The sequence below is a fragment of the Sapajus apella genome, unplaced genomic scaffold (genome assembly GCF_009761245.1).
Source record: "Sapajus apella isolate SASKATOON/1434 unplaced genomic scaffold, GSC_monkey_1.0 scaffold64, whole genome shotgun sequence".
Lineage (NCBI taxonomy): Eukaryota > Metazoa > Chordata > Mammalia > Primates > Cebidae > Sapajus > Sapajus apella.
The window spans coordinates 2,760,303-2,778,261 of NW_022437004.1; the positions used below are offsets into that span (position 1 = coordinate 2,760,303).

The 17,959-nt window shown below is 41.3% G+C and overlaps 1 protein-coding gene across 2 annotated transcripts in view; it reads left to right on the plus strand.

The window, feature by feature from the left end:
* The window catches only part of LRRC8C (leucine rich repeat containing 8 VRAC subunit C), a 110,980-nt gene that overhangs the window by 7,992 nt on the left and 85,029 nt on the right, over positions 1-17,959 (plus strand). Inside the window, exon 1 of one of the 2 annotated variants that reach the window (XM_032247824.1) lies at positions 9,509-9,762. The exons of the other annotated variant lie outside the window; for it this stretch is intronic. The gene's annotated coding sequence lies outside the window, so the exon portion shown is untranslated. Of the gene's footprint in view, positions 1-9,508; positions 9,763-17,959 lie in introns of those variants that run through there. 2 annotated transcript variants of the gene reach the window in all.

The window sequence follows — 17,959 nt, forward strand, 5'->3', positions numbered from 1 at the left end:
ACATTTACTTTTGAAGAAAGGATACAGAAACACTAGAGACCCATAGAGAACTGTCTTCCAACAGTCACCAATAATAGACTATTCTACGTCATCTTTCTTGTGCTCAGAATGTGTGCATGTTCTATATCAGTTTCAGCTATTTCTGAAAAGATGCCATGAAACCCAGAGGCTAACAAGAATATGTAAAGTCAGAGAACTAGTCCTCAGTGTAGAGGAACAAAGCTGCACTATTACCAATGAGAATGGGTGCTCTTTGTCCTATTAAAGATGACAGGCACTCTATTATGGTTGATGTTTGTAAGGAAAATAGCTGAAGAAAACATCTACCAAGAGGGCTTATCTTGACAGACATTCATTAAATGAGTTGTAGAGCCTACAATTCCCTTCCCTTTCCAACAAGAAAAGTCTTATGAAGGCTTTGCAGTTTTTAACTCACAAATAACAAAATATTCTATTCTGAGGAATTTTATCCTTTTAGAACGTTGATTGGTGTGATAAAGGAAACAGTTCCACGACCAAATGAAGTTAAAGAAGTGCTAGGTTCAGCAAAGTTTAATGAGCATTTTTTTTTTTTTTTTTTTGAGACGGAGTTTCACTCATGTTACCCAGGCTGGAGTGCAATGGCGCGATCTCGGCTCACCGCAACCTCCGCCTCCTGGGTTCAGGCTATTCTCCTGCCTCAGCCTCCTGAGTAGCTGGGACTACAGGCACGCACCACCATGCCCAGCTAATTTTTTGTATTTTTAGTAGAGACGGGGTTTCACCATGTTGACCAGGATGGTCTTGATCTCTTGACCTCGTGATCCACCCGCTTTGGCCTCCCAAAGTGTTGGGATTACAGGCTTGAGCCACCGCGCCCAGCCTAATGAGCATTTTTAATACAGAACTTCTCAGAGCCCTAAGCATATTAACACGCATTGTGAATCTTCAAGAAGGATATAGTACTTCCCAAACAAATCTGACCATATATTCCTATCTCTCAGGATATCTCAAGGGGTAAAGTTCTCTGGACAGCTGCTTAGAAATGCCTCACTAGAGGAACAGCTCTTGCAGTGGGAATGGATGGTGGAAGAAAAAGGTAATTCATGAAGACACTGGCTGACTGGTCTGCCCTGCCTCTAGACAGAATTCCTGTAGATAGCAGCTAGCAGCAATGGATAACTTCCTGCTTCCTTGATTAAATGCTAGTGATAATATACATTACTGACTGAAATCTAAGGAGGATAAACATGTGCACTTTTAAGATCTATGTATGAGAGTCTCACACCAAACAAGCGCTAAGAAGTCATCTCTCCCAATCCCCTCATTTTCAGATAAGGACTGAGAATACAAAGATATTAAGAGATTTGTCCCAAGTCACAAAGTTAGTCAATGAAAGAAATATGACTGGAGTCCAGGTCTCATCAATTCCAGCTTATGTTCTTTTTACTAACAGCAAAAGTGGCCATTAATACTGTCACTGATACTCAGAAGGGAAATCAGGCTTTGTTGTTACTAGTGTTGTTTACTAAAAGGACAAAAATATGAGTGAATTCAGAAAACTAAGAAATAAACTCCAGAAAGGCTAAAAAAAAAAAAAAATGTACACCTGAGGATGGGCGGTGGCTTTCATGGAGAGTGCATGTGTGCATGGCTATGGCATTTTCTAAGCACCATCCACAATAATTTTCCAAAGAGAGAATCATGTTTATGTGAGTAACAAGAGCATCTTCAATTTCACTATCCTGATAAGGTTTCTTGAGCCATAGACCTTCATGCCTCAAAGAGAAGACAGCTTTTTATTCAAAAGAAAGAAACAATTGCTTAGGCTTAAAATTAGATGCTTTCTCTGGGTTGATGCCACTGAAATTTGAAGCAATTCAATGTTAAGTTGTGATCTGAGAGGTTCTATGGCATATTGTTTATGCATAATAAAATACGATGTTAGGAAAAGACTGAAAAATTTGAGTCCTGGGAAAAACCAGTCATATTCTTTAGGAGATATATATTAATGTATTTTTAATAACAAATTTCTAGACCATTTAAGTGTTCCATTATCTTTAGAGTAACTCACTTCATGGATACAGCCAGTCATTTGTAGATTTAATTAACAAGTGAATACTCACAAACTTTTTAGAACAGTAGCTGCAGGTGCCAAATACATAAAAGCAAGCAACTGTTCCTTAGTAAAGCAGTTATAGCAGTAATATTTAGGGGCAAAAAAAGTCACTCCTGACAATATAAAACTGACTTTTTACTTTAAACTTATACTACATATATGTATAGGAAAACAGTCATATATGCTACTACTTATATCAATACTGTTAGCCACCAAATGTGTGGGGTTTTCCTCACAACAATTCAATTCCCCAATGGACACTGACTGGGTGACCTATAATTTAACTCAGTTCTAATACTACCTGAAGACAGCATTAGATCCCACGAGCTAAGGGCTCAGTCCCACAAGACTGCTTCCCCATCCCCCAATTTCACATGCCAATCATAAGTGGCAGGTTCCCAGGTTATATTAGGATATATACCACTTCTGTCCAATTTGGCTACAAATCAAAGGTTCCCACAACCCTTCCTCAGGTTTAATTATTTACTAGAATAACCTACAGAGCTCAGGAAAAGTTTACTTTCTAGATTACTAGTTTATTACAAAAGATATATATAAATATAAATATACATATATATATATATTTAATTTAAAGATAGGGTTTCACCATGATGGTCAGGCTGGTCTTGAACTCCTGACCTCAGGTGATCCACCCACCTCAGCCTCCCAAAGTGTTAGGATTATAGGCGTGAGCCACCGTGCCCGGCCCTACAAAGGATATATTAAAGGATACAAATAAATAGCCAGATGAAGAGATACATAAGGTAAGATCCAGAAGGGTCCTGAGTATAGAAGCTTCTGTACCAGTGGAGTTTTTGGGTACACCCACCCCTTCAGCAGGTAAATGTGTTCTTGTTCATCAACCTGGAAGGTCTCTGAACTCCATCCTTTTGGGTTTCTATGGAAGCATCATTACATAGGCCTGATTGATTAAGTCATTAGCATTGGTAATTCAGTCAGTTTCCAGTTCCTCATCCCTCCCAAACGGTCAAAGGTCCAGGTAGGGCTAAAAATTCCAACCCTCTAGTCTAGACACACACACACACACACACACACACACACACACACACACACACGTATGTTTAAGTTTCCATGGCAACCAGCTCCCATCCTGCAGTTATCTAGGGGCTTTCCAAAAATTGCTTCATTAACAGAAATCCAGGTGTGGTTGAAGGGCACTTCCTATGAGTAACAAAAAACACCATTTTCATCTTTATTTGGAGCTATTTCAGGAACTAAAAACAAAATTCAAACATAATAAAAAATGATCCTATGGCTCTAATCACTGAGGAAATTACAAGACTTTTAGAAGCTGTGAGCTAGGAACCATAGACAAAGACCAAAATATATATTCCTTATTATATCACAATATGATAATATTTCTCATGTGAAAGTTACTTATCTATCCTTGGCCCATCTGAACAATAATTCTAAGAACAAGACTCCCTGTCTGGTATAGTTCATGTTGCCTTAACTCAGAGCCACAGACACATTATGATCTTTCATTAAAAAGTTTGCTTTCGGTCATAAAGTGCTTTTCAATTAGAGTAAGCTGTCAAGCCAACTCATGAAGGCACATATGGCATACAAGTGCACTAGTGGAAAAAGCACAAAAGAATGCAATTTTGAAATACTGAAAAAGTACATTATTAACCTTACTGAGATAACTGATGGGTTCCATTTAAAAATAAATACCCCTTTCCTATAGGATTAAATAATAAGCAAGCATAAGAACCCTGAAATTAGACTTGCCTTCGCCCAAATCCCAACTCTTCTTCTCACTGGTCATGTGACCTTTGGCTAGCTACTGGATTACAATGGGCCTCTGTTTTTCTTGTCTGTCAATAGGAGAAAACAATACCGCCTATGTAATAGATAACTATGGTGAATAAATGAGACAATGCATATAAAGCTAGTACAAATTGAGCATCCTAAATCTGAGGTGCTCCAAATTTTCTGAACACTGACATGATGCTTAAAGGAAATTCTCATTGAAGCATTTTAGATTTTTAAATTTGGGATGCTCACCTGGTAACTAAGTATAGTGAAAATATTCAAAATCTCAAATCTAAAACACTTCTGGTCCCAAGCATTTTGGATAACAGATATTCAACCTGCATTTAGCACATAGTGCGTACCTCATAAATGTTATTTCTTTACTATTTCCAAAAAAATTTCACAAGTTAGTGGAACCAAACAATTCTGTTTTAGGGTGGTAAAATAAATAAGGTTGGTTTTAGAATAATCTGATTTAAAGTTTTATAGAATCCTATTTTTAGGCCCTTGGTACTGTAGGGAGCAAAAAGGGGCGATCCTTTCCTATCATAACAGCTGACACCCTCTAACAATGGCAAATTAACAACAGAAAAGCACAACGAATTTATTTGGTCATAGTTTTATGTCACTCCGGAGCCTTCCGAATGAAGACCCAAAGATATAGGGGCAACTATTCCTTTAATATTATTTTCCATTCAGGGTCTCACTGTGTAGCTCAGGCTGGAGTGCAATGACATGATCATAGCTCACTGTAACCTGTAACTTCTGGGATCAAGTGACATTCCAGCTCAGCCTCCCAAAATGCTGAGGTTACAGGTATGAGCCACCTACTCTCAGCCCGTTTTTATGCTTAGGTTCAGTGAAGTATGGAAAGCTGTGTAAAAATATGATTAGACAAAAAGGGTATGATCCAGAGCTAATAGACTGAATGGGGAAACCCAGCAAGGCCTGTCTATTCAGATTCTTCTGGGCCTTTCTGTATGATATTCCTTCCTCCCAGGTATGGGGTAGAATCCCCCTGGAATGAGGGTCTTAATTTCTTTATAGTCAGCAGTTAGCAAGAAAGGGAAAAGGAAGGGAAGGAGAAGGTTAGAGTAAAATTTTTAGGCTTTAAGGCTGGTTTTGGGGAAAAGGTTCTGGTTTATATGCCCCACTTCAGGGAAGAAGGAATCCAGTTTCTATGGCTTGCTTCAAGGGAGAATAAGAGAATGAAAGACATGAGGGCAGGAGAAAGTCAGAGACTTTGCTTCTGAGGCTGCTTTTTAGTCTTTCACTTTTAAGGGGTACCATTTTTAGCCCCAATAGACCACCATCTCCTCTGGTACAAATTCAACTGCCATTTTAGGGTCAAGTCCACATTTGACAACATTATCTCTCAGGCAATTTTCTGCACAAAGGACATTTTCTAAGGAAGGTTTTATTCTCCCCAACTTAGCATTTTTAATGCATAGAGTCAAGGATTTCAAAACTGTTGCTAAAGGTAGCATTTATTTTGCAAGTATTACAGTAATTCAGAAAGTGCTAATGGTTGCAACAGTGTAAACAGCTGAAACTTAAAACATCAATGTTTTCCTTTAGCTCAGTTTCTTTTCACAAAGCTCAGAGCAGATGTGCACAGGGTGGATAGACAAGGCAGTGTAAAATCCTGCTGGTGGTTTTAGTTTAGAATGTAGATTTTACTTGCATTCTTACCAGGCAGGATCAACTGGAATCAAATGTAAAACAAAACAAGAATAGCAGGTTGGTCTGAAAGAACAACATTGACAACAGCATTGACAACATCAAGGTTTAAGTAGATACATATATATAATACATAAATTTAGTATGAATTCTTTTTTTTTTTTTTTTCTTTTGAGACGGAGTTTCGCTCTCGTTACCCAGGCTGGAGTGCAATGGCGCGATCTCGGCTCACTGCAACCTCCGCCTCCTGGGTTCAGGCAATTCTCCTGCCTCAACCTCCTCAGTAGCTGGGATTACAGGCACGCGCCACCATGCCCAGCTAATGTTTTGTATTTTTAGTAGAGATGGGGTTTCACCATGTTGACCAGGATGGTCTTGATCTCTTGACCTCGTGATCCACCCGCCTCGGCCTCCCAAAGTGCTGGGATTACAGGCTTGAGCCACCGCGCTGGGTAGTATGAATTCTTTATGAGCTAAAGGGTACAGGTTTTAGAGCTTGTAGTATAATAAGACTTATATTGAAAGTCAGAACCAGTACAAGAAATTGAAACACTTAAAAATTCATTCTTTCAATATTTAATATCAGGTGTGCAGGGTGTTGATAATGGACATAAAAGTGAATCAAGATACAGCTCTGCCCTGGAAAGGCTCCCAGACTCTGTAGTGAAGAGGCATGGAAAGAGACAAATGGGAGCATACCATGGTAAGTGCTGTGGTCACACAAGGAAGGAAGAGTTACAGGTGCCTAGAACCTGTGGAAGCTTCATAGAGACACTGACTTAAATTGTGCCTTCAGGTTGGGCGTGGTGGCTCATGCCTATAATCCCAGCACTTTGGAAGGCCAAGGCAGGTGGATCACCTGAGGTCAGGAGTTTGAGAGCAGCCTGGCTAACATGGCAAAAACCCATCTCTATTTTTAAAATTTTAAAAATTAGCTGGGTGTGGTGGCAGGGGCCTATAATCCCAGCTACTTAGGAGGCTGAGGCTGGAGAGTCGCTTGAACCCAGGAGGCAGATGTTGCAGCGAGTGGAGATCGGGCCACTGCACTCCACTCAGAGTGCAGTGACAGAGTGAGACTTTGTCTCAGAAAAAAAGTAATAATAATAATTAATTAATTATGCCTTCAAAGAACAGCTCAGCCCAGCCTGTGTTTTTTTGCAGCTAACAACAAAACAATGTAACATAATTGCTGTTTCCATACAACCCACTAGAGGGGTTACAGATATTCTAAGTCTCACCACAACCCTAAAAAGTAGCTATATTCCAATAGACAGATGAGGAAACTGAAGTTCATAGCTAGCAAAGCAAAATTTAAGCCCAGACCTATTTCATTCCAAATCCCTTACCATGACTCTGCACAGCCCAGAAAGATCTACTTCTGCTCCCTTTCACCAACCTGTACATGGTTAACTTGTAATTATGCAGGGTCTTTAGTGTGAGAACTACTCACTCTGGAAGTCCAGCTAGAATGTCAAAATGTAGCCTAAAGATTGGGGATAAAGTGAAAGGTCAAGACAGAGACTGTATACCCAGTTTATCTAACTTACAGTGCCCTCTCCCTTCTGGAGATGTGCTGAACTTCAAGCACATTTGGTTCAAAATGATTTATTCTGGTTCATGTGTATGCCTGATTCCCTCTCCCATGAACTATAAACACCCTGAAGTCAGAGAATAAGCCTTGTACTTCTTTAAGACCCTCACTTAAGTTGACTGATTGCTAATTCGCCCCCTTCTTTACAGAGAGCTTGATACATGTGGGTGTTGATGTGAATTAGGTAGACTGAGGTGAGATGACTAGATTTAAGGTTTACATGCTACAAAATAAGAAAAGTTGAATTAAATAGTGTAGCATAGCAGTTTTTAGATTAGTATCTTCGAAGCATTAATGTACATGTGAATCACTGACCTACACCTGAAGAACTACCCAGCTGATCCTATTAGAATTAGCCAAAAGTATTGCAATAAAGCAACCTGGGGTGGACTCAACTTGCAGGGGATTCAGATCCCAGATTTCCAAACCTTTTGCTATTCCTGGTTCTTTTGCTTTCAATGAAGAGTAGTAAGTACGATAGTAGCTCTCATTTATTGAGTACTTATAAAGTGCCTGGCACTGTTCTGGGTGCTTTGAGCATGTTAGCTAATTCTCACAGCACCCTGTAGTCCTGTACCTATACTGATGATAAAGGGATGGGGGTGCAGATAAAGAACAGTACATTTCCTAAGTTTAAACTGGAAGAGCAGAGATTTAATCCTGGTTCACCTAAGTACAAAGTTTAAGGTTCAATGGTTCCTTGACACTGGGTAGCAAGGAAGCATTTCAGGGATGCCTAAGCTTGTGGTCAGGTGCCAATGGTACACAGAAGTGTATTAGAGAGCTCTTGCAGAATAAGGCCCTCCACAGGAGGGTTGTGACCTTGGTACCTGCCTCAGGTAAGGTAAAGCTACTTCAGAGAATATTGCTGCATCTACCCTGGTGACTTACAAGGTACTTGAATTTTATTTTATTTATTTATTTTAAGCAAACTGCTAAAGTTAGGCTTTGCCTTTTTCTCACTCTCTAGGAATTTATCTATCTGCTGACTAGAAGGTATGTCCCGACCTAAATTTTTGTCTTGTTCTAGATTAATTAAGACTGGTGTTAGATTCAGCTCTTAAGGCCTAAGAGGGTTAAGGCTGTCTTCTGGGAAGGACATCCAACAGCAGCACTGGAATTGGAGAAAAGGGTAGGATTTTGTTGAGTGAGCAGGGGAAAGCAATGTAAAGCCCAAGAGAACATCTTTTGAACAAACGTCCTTTTCATTTATGTTTAGAAATAGAACATGGTAAAAGGCGGTAACTGCTTTCTGAAGGCTTGTAGTATGAAAACAGGCCAAGTGGCCAGCGACTAGTTGTCTATGTTTCTCTACTCACATACGTCTGTCTTTTCCAGACTGCCAGGGCTAGTTTGACTTTGGGTGCTCTTCAAATAGCTGGTATTGATAAGGCATTCCCAGAATATTGTGTTACTTAGTAATCTTGTCTGCACATTTTTTTTCACTGGCAGAGGTTTTCCATACAGAAAGCTGCCAGCTTTCAAGACGTCAGAGTTTGCTTTTTCATCCTGAAATTGGGTGGGAAAATAGGGAGAAGAAAAGCACGATTCAGATCAATGAGGGAAACCCCTCCCCCATACTCGTTAAACAACAGGTGGTTTTGTGTGCACCGTCAACTCCTTTATGCGGGAGCTGTAGGCAGGGCATTCCAACTGAGTCTCCCTGGAATCTGCCGCTTAGCCCGTCTTGCAGGGGCGGTGTAGTTGGGGATTCCGGCCTGAAAGGAGACTCGGTTGTCAAGGAGCTCAAGGGCTTCATGATCCAAGGACACTGGGTTTTGCTTTTCTCCTTCTCCACCTTCCTCAGTGTACCCCGCCGTCCCCTCCCCACCCTTTCTCCGAGGCGGCCTTCGCTTCTCACGTGGAGGGGTTACCTTCATCCTGACCCTGGCCTTCGGAGGAGTTCTCAGAAGGGCTATTTTTAGTGGTGGCGCTCCCCTCTAACTTACCCAGGGGAGGAGCCGCGGTGGCTGAGCCGACGCGGCGCGCACAGCCGCCTGTGGTTTTCCGTGCATTGTTAGGGATGAGGGGTGGAGGTGGTGTAGACTCAGCCGAATCCCCCCTCCCCCACGCAGAGCCCGCCAGGTGGGCTTCTCAGGGAGTGGCCGCCTCGCGAAGCGGAGAGAGGATTTCTCTCCAGGTCTCGGAGAAAGCCCCTGGCGGCTGGCGGCAGCCCTCGCTGGCGGGTCCTGGGTGCGGGGTGGTCTCTACAGGGGAGGAAGTTCCCGGGCACCGTGGCCTGCGTCACAGCGGGGCTGGCACCGCGGAGCCGGCTCGGAGGGCGGCGGCGACCCCGGGGCCGGGCGCTGGGCGGCGCTGGCTGCCGCTGGCCCGGCTGCGCGTGGGGCGGTGCTGGAGGCGGCTCCGTCCGCGGCCGGGGAGGCGGAGGGGAGGAGGGCTTGCGGGGCTGGGGCGTTAGCTGCGTCCCGGCTGGAAGCCCGCGAAGAGGACGAGGAGGAGGGCGCTGCCGTGGCCGCGGCCGCAGTGCTCGGGCGCGACAAGCCATGAGCAGCGGCCCCGCGGGCGACCCAGCCGTCGCTGGCAGCTGCTGAGCCCGACTCCCGGGCAGCTCGTCGCTCCCCAGCACCCTCTCCAGCCGGCACCCTCGCGCCCAGAGGTAAGGGCGGGGGATCCGCGGAGGGATGGAGAGCGGCAGCCCGCAGAGGGCCACCCGCTCGGTCCTCTGGGCGCGCCGGACCGGGACTCGCCCCCGCTTGCTTGCGTCCCTGCCTTCTCCCGGCTCTCAGACAGGCAGAATGTGGTTGCCCGCCCGGCTTGTGGGGCCGAGAACCATCTGCGGCTGCGGCTCAGGAGCCCGCCAACCCCCACCCCACCCAATCCACGCCAGCCCCGGGGGCCGCGCGAGGACCCCAGCCTGGAGCCCAGCACCGCGCGGCCGCGCCAGGTCCTGCGGACTGGGCACGGAGGCGAGGGGCGGTTTGCGAGAGAAAAATGTATCCGTGGCCGGGGCGATCGTCGTTCTTTCCTACCTCGAAAATCCCTGAGACCCCGGGGCCTGTCCTTTCCGGTCTCTCACACCGCTGCCACCTCCGAACCCTGGAAGTTAGGACTTTTGGGGAGGGAGAGGAATTTGAAGGTCTCTGGAAGAAACGAGAGAGCACCGTGTGCTCACCTGCAGGACCGGAGGGGAGGGGGTTTAGCTCGATCCGGCGGGCCCCAGAACCCAGGTGTGTAGGCCAGCGATTGAGACCAAAACCGCTGCCTTCATCCCACACCGAGGCTTGCTGATTTTTCCCTTTCCAGCCGATTCCTACCAACGGGATGATTAGGGATGGAGTTAGCAACTCAGGAGCCTTAGGATGTGTTCTGCGGACGCGAATGCCTTTCTTTTCTCCCTCAGCCAATTATTCCCTCCCCACCCCAACCCCCCACGCCTGACCCGTATACAGCAGAGTCCAAACACTTTCTTCCAAACCTCGCACCCTCCGTAGTTTTGCAACAGCTGGACACCTAGCCCGCATCCTGATGCGGATATTTCATAGTGTTAGGGCTAAACTTCCCTTGGTTTCAAATTCCTTAAGCATGCTAAAAACCCAGCAAACGTTAGGAAACATTTTCAGGTTCCCATCCTCCTTAAAGTAAAAAATAAGAACCAATCCGTCTTTGTGGGAGTCCCGGCTTTTGGCACGAGGAGGCTTCAATTACCTCCATTTAAAACAGCCTTTGAGGGAAGGAATAGGTAAAGGAAATCGCAGCCCTATTTAAGTCACATACTTCTTTCGCGGTAAGGTGAGAAATGTAGCCTTAACCAACAGTCACGTTTCCGGGCAGGTACGTGGTGGTTTCTCAAAGCGTGGGGGGCTTCAGCGTGGGCAGGTCATTAAGATGCCATTTAGATGAAAAAGGAGTAAAAGTGGAGTAGTCCTCTTGGTTAGCACAACGCCGCAAATTCGCCAATCAGTTTTATACATGTATACATTCTGTTTATGTTAAAATAATTTGTTGAAAACCCAAAACGTAATCAGAACTACACAAAACTTGCTCAGATTCATAAACAATGTGTTGAGTGTGTGAACAAAGATATATTAAATTTATACAGCTCTAGTCTGTGATAGTTGTATTTCTTGTGACTTGCTTAAATAGGGAAGGCCAAGGGTATAACTGATTTGCTTTACTCTGGAGGTGATTAACTGAAATTCTGTCTTGGGGTCAGTTTGTTTCCTTTGAGGGGGATGTAGGGCAGTTTTGCAAAGATGAGTGTTTTCCATGGTTCACATAATAGATTGGCCACAGATAGGGCTCATCAACCCAACAATTGTATCAGAGATACCAAGCATATTTAACAATTTTCTTATTAATAAAATCATCAAAGCCTTTATTAATAGTACTAATCTATTATTTCTGAGTAAGAACTTTAATGAAATGTGTTTTTAAAAGGGAATGCTTTTAGTGAAAATAATGCATTAGGAGCTGTAAGATAAATGAAAATGTTGCACTTTATTTCCATGAAGTTTATCTTTTAAAAACAATACAAAGTTAGAAATATGTTTAATTCCCAAGTGTTCAATTCTTACCAAATTGTTATGATTTTTGAATAGTCTATAGTTTTCTGGCCGGGCGTGGTGGCTCACGCCTATAATCCCAGCACTTTGGGAGGCTGAGGCGGGTGGATCACAAGGTCAAGAGATCGAGACCATCCTGGTCAACATGGTGAAACCCTGTCTCTACTAAAAGTACAAAAATTAGCTGGGCATGGTGGCGCATTCCTGTAGTCCCAGCTACTCGGTTGGCTGAGGCAGGATAATTGCTTGAACCCAGGAGGCGGAGGTTGCAGTGAGCCGAGATTGTACCATTGCACTCCAGCCTGGGTAACAAGAGCGAAACTCCGTCTCAAAAAAACAAACAAACAAAAAATAGTCTATAATTTTCTTAAGTTATATTCACTTATAACATTATAATAGCGTGAGCCCAAGTTTAAAATGAAGTGAGGGAGAAACTATACTTATTTTTCCAAGAAATATGTTAATGATTTAATATGATACATTCCTATAACATAGTCTAGCTGCATACTAAATAACTAACAGAAATTATTTCAGGTTCTTGCAACAAACCCCTAAGGTAGATGGTGCCATCCATATTTTACAGAAGAGGGAAGTTTAGAGTTCCTGACTTGCCAAAGACTATACAGCTAAGTTAGTGCCTGAATGAAATCAGCCTCCTTAGTCTTAATGATATACCTTTTTCATTATCCAAAGCTAATTCTTTTTTTCTGTATAAATTTATTGTTAACTTGCCATAATGACTATATGAGGAAACAGATTGTAAAGTCATCTGTCCAGGGTTTTCCATATAACTAGTACATAACAGAATTCCAATTTTTGAATCAAGGCCATCTGTTTCTAAAATACATGTTCTTGCCACTGATTTCTATCAAATGACTGATCCAGAGCTTAACCTTATGGACAATTTACTCCTGCCCATCAGCTGTTATCACTAACATGCCAATGATGGTCTCATGGGCAGTAACACACTCCCAAGATTTTATACCTCATTTATGGAGTGTTGGCTATATCTCCAGTTCCAGATCACTCATGAAAGCATATTACAACTAATGACGGTTACATTACCATAGAGGTATCCTTGAATCCACTTGAATTCCATTTGAAATATACATCATTCTGGTTTGGCATGGGGTAAAGAGAATGGCCTCCAGAAACAGCTGCTATCAAATTCAGACTCCGCTGCACAGTAGGAGTGCAAATGAGCTCAGGTTATTTAACTTCTTTGAACCCTGGCTTCCTCTTGTATAATGGGGTTAATAAAGCCTGCCTAGCTGGATCACTGTGTGGATTACTTGTAATAGTGCATGTAAAGGACAGCTCCTGTTACCTAGTCAGTGCTCAGTAAGGATTAACACTAGTATATCCTAGCCCTAGTAGAAATTTCTGCTGTATTTCACTTCATGTATATTTTACGTGCATGTAGTAATCAGTCATTGCTATCAGTGATTCACTCTTTATATAATTACACAAAGGTCTAATATGGTTCTTTGCATCTTTAACTTTTGAATCACATCCTTTTTTGTTGTCTTGAGTCAGAAACATCTACTCATATTCTGTAGTTTTTCCTTTGCTCTTAGTCTTTTAACTTTACTAACAATATGTCAGTGGGTTGGAATTTGTAGTTTTGGCAAACATACTTTCCTGTTTTGTGCCTCTCCTAACCTCTTAGCCTTGTATGTCACTCAGGGTACCATGACAATGCCAGTCTCTCCCCACCACACACCTCACCCTGGACCAAGCCTTCACCAGCTGAAATTTTGCATCTCCTGTAAGGCTCAGCTAAAAGCTTTTCCTTCATAAGCCTGCATGTTTTCCTCCGGATCCTTTGTCAGTTCACTTATAATTCAGACAACACATACCCCTCCCAAAGTTCTGGGATAATAGGCATGAGCCACCACGCCCACCCCACCACTAATGCTTCTTAAATTTTTTTTAATTGTTATTTTTCCAGGTAATATATTTGAAAGACTATAAACTCTTAGAGGCCAGGGATTTTTAAAAATATTTCTTTATACTATTTGCTTGGGATAATATATGGATGGTTTCTATTTCCTGAATGAGAGACAAATCAGATATTCTGAGATTTTTACCATAATTAGGAAAGAGATCCAAATTGTTAGTGGCACCATCCTTGTTACCTTGAGACTTGCGAATCCCAGGCTTCTCCACTAATTTAACTGGTCTTACACTTACTGGAAGGCTATCATTCTTCAACAAAGCCTTGAGCGTTAAGTACCATGTAAGATAGCTATGTTTTGTTAATAAATTGCTTCCATGGTGATATAATAACCTCATTATGTTGCAAATATATCGAGCATGTCAACAGTATTTGAGTAGTTTGATAGTTTAGATGGCTAATGGTCCAAATGTATTGCTTTAATTAAGAATAGGATTTACTTGAGAGGAAGGAACAGCCACCTCAAACAGGAGATTGAAGTAATGAGCAGGAGGATTTCAGACCGCTTCCACTGAAGGTAAAACTAATCATGGCACAATGTGGAGGCTGCAACCAGCCTCTCTGAAGTGACCTTCAGAGAGAAAATTAGCACAAAGACCCACTCTCACCCCAAATATGAGGGGTAGAAAATAAAAAGGAAGAGGTAAAACAAATTAAGGATAACTATAATACTTCATGACTGAGGCCTGTTAGATATTGGTCATTCTTGGACTATTAAAATAGGAAAGTAACTGTGGGGTCAAGATAGGCCAGAAAGAGAAACTAATGTTGCCTCGGACACTTGCTCCAGGGCCAACACAGAACAAGAGTGTAATCTCAGAGCGTTGTTTGAAATACATAGTTTGGCAGGAATATATTCCTAATGATTACAAGATAGAGAAGGACTAAGCTCTTTTCCAATATCAGGCGTAAAACAAGCAGCAACAACAACAATAACAAACCCTAGACTGTCTATTTAGGAGTATAACTTATCATCACAAATTTGAGGAGTGAATTTAGGACCATCTTCCGGTATTGGATGGGTGTTCTTTTAAAATAGGGCTCTATAGTCTAAGGTGTATCTAACCGAATGTCAATTGATAGAGACAAGGTGATATGGGTTCAAAAAATACAGTTCAGAAAAGAAAAGGAAGAATTGGCAACATTCAAAAATCAATTTTAAGAAAAATATGTTAAAGCTTAGGGAAGTAACTGAAAATGTTCCAGATGCCCAGAGTATTTTGAGTCGTTCAGGAGAGCTATATGTTCTTTAAAGAACCATTCTAAGGACTCAGAAGAATAAAAGCTCTTTCCATACCTAAAGAGGTTGTGAAGGGAAAACAAGAAGGAAGTTAGTTTGTCTGAAACAAAAAAACTACCCAAGGGCTAGAAACGCTAGAGAGAACATAGTGGAGCTAATTTCATTTCTCAACCTTTTATTGATTATTAACCTCAGTCTGTGAACCTTTTGTCGATAAGTTGTAAAAACACAGATATACTCTATCTGTTTTTGTACTGTGACTCTTCCATGACCACATTATTAAAAAGTTTTGTTACCCCGCCTTCCCATCAACCAGTTTTTGCTAGGGGCAAGATGGTCCTCCGAATTGAGAATACATGGTGTAACATGGTTCTATATGATTTTTAAAATCACAAAAGAGCCATATAAAACTTAAGAACATGAAAAATAGTCAACGTATCTATATATTTTTGTATGAATATAATACAATACCTTAATTTACACATCCTCTGAAATTAATTACTTTTTTTTGCATCTATAAATAAAGGCTACTTTATTGACCCTTCAACTGAAATTCATATGTAAAAATGTCAGGCTTTTAGTCCCAATTTCACATTGGCAAAATTATTAAATCATAAAGTTGTCTCCCAAAGCCTCCTCTACCTGCATCCTTTTGTTTCCAGGATGGGAAGCCCTCCCCAAACTTCAGACTTTCAACATCCTTTATACATTTCTATTATGCTGGAATGCTGTGGCATTAGCCATTAATTCTTTTGACTGATCAATTGTATATAAGTATAAATTAGTTTGTCTCTATTAGAGAATATGTTTTAAACTACTTATACATAAATTTTTGGATTTTTTTTTTGAGATGGAGTCTTACTCTGTTGCCAGGCTGGAGTGCAGTGGTGCGATCTCAGCTCACTACAACCTCTGCCTCCCAGGTTCAAGTGATTCTCCTGCTTCAGCCTCCCAAGTCGCTGGAACTACAGGCACATGCTACCACGCCCAGCTAATTTGTTTGTATTTTTAGTAGAGATGGGGTTTCACCATGTTGGCCAGGATGGTCTCTATCTCTTGACATTGTTATCCGCCCTCCTTGGCCTCCCAAAGTGCTGGGATTATAGGCGTGAACCACTGTGCCCAACTTATTTATAATTATGAAACACTGTGTTCTATAGCTATGAGATTTCAGTTCACAACAATTAGATTTGGGGGCAGGAGAGGGCCTCTGAAGAAATTCGTGGCTTTCTCATGTTTCGTGCCTTGCTCAGTTTCTTTAGGTAGCATGAGCCTATCATGGCAGCTGCAAGGACTAGAGGAGCTTGTCTCCTTTATATGTTGGCTGCCTTCTGCATCTGGAGCCTGTCATGCCCTGACATGTTCCCGTCCCCCAAAACAACTCATCCTTCATCTCCTCCATCTTTTATTTAAATCATATTCTTTTCCTTTTCCCTCAAACCTCCAGAAATATGTTTGTTTTTCAATTCCCTGCTTGATTTTTGGAGCTACACTAAAACTGCTACAAGGACAGAGACCATATCTGTCTTGTATACTGCTGTATCTACAGCACTTGCAAAGTGTTTGGGGCATAGCTGCTTAAGAAATAGTCATGTTATAAATATTTAATGACATAATTTACAGTAACATTTCTTACCTACTATTTGGAGTATATCCATTGTCTTTTCTATTATTTTAGTTTCTGATGATGAAATTTGAAAGTATACTTAGAAGTCATACTTCTTAATAGGGATATTAAGAGATATATCAATATTTCTATATGTGATTGAAAAGCAGGCAAAAAAATATAAATAATTATAAATTAGGAGCAAGCATATAAAACATGATTTAAAACATCAATGTAAATCCTAGATAAAAGTCATTAAATACACTAAAACTATGAAAACTCATGCATCTTGTGAGTTCTCCTTATGTATTTTAAGAACTTATCAAAATCAACAAAAATTGCTAATTAGCCTTTCAAATGTCTTAGAGATTTATGAAAACTAGAAACTGGTTTAAGTATCTTTTTAATATGAAAGATATAACCTATAAATCTAACTCCTGGGAAAATACTGTAGAGAATTAAGTAACTGTGAGAATGACTTCATTAGCAAAACATCGTCAGGCTAATTCATATTATCTCTCTTGACATTAGCAAGGTTCATTATAATGTGCTTATCAGTAAAGTTCGGAGATACTGTCCAGCACACATAACTTTCTAGTTAGTGCACTGCTGTGTGGATAACTGTGACAAAAAGTGATTATCAGCTGGGGAAGTAGCAGCTGGAGGTATGTCCAGGGTTTGGATCAGAGTTAAGTGTTTTAAAATTTTATCTGAGGATCTGAATGGCATGATAGAAAACAATGCAGGTGATGCTTACATAAGTGACTTTGTGGTGGATAGAGTGCCTTGGTGTTAAAGTGAGAATTTGAAATGGGTTTGGCAAAAAACATTTAAAAATATAAAAGGGAAAAGAAATAATCAAAAATAAGCAATTAAATTCATTTAAGGAAAGTACAGGGTGGTACCTTGAAGAAAACTAAGCAAATGACATAAATATACTAGGTTTGTGTTTGTTTTGTTAAATTTTTTATTGTCGTTTCCAGTATTTAGAAGAGTGTGCAACATGAAGCAGAGGTTTAATAAATATTTGCTGAATGAATATGTGAATAAAATGTAAAACGGAGGAAGACAATGTGCAATTAGGGCAAAAGTAAAATTATTCTTAAGGGGATGGAAATGAGTAACTACTAAACTGTTAGAAAAACCTTTTGGACAAATAATTTATGGGCATGTTTTAAAGTTTTATTTGTCTTATACGTAAAATGCTTCTGGTAGATGGATTCAAAAATTCATTCTGGACGGGCGCCGTGGCTCACACCTGTAATCCTAGCACTTTGGGAGGCCGAGGTGGGTGGATCACCTGAGGTCAGGAGTTCAAGACCAGCCTGGCCATCATGGTGAAACCGCACCTTAAAAAAAAAAAAAAAAAAAAAAAACATTCATTCTTAGGGACATTTGATAAGAAAAGTGAATGGTCAGATATAGTTAACCTAGACAAAAAGTGTGGGTTGAAGGTCACTAGACTCTTCACTGACGCCTAACAATTAA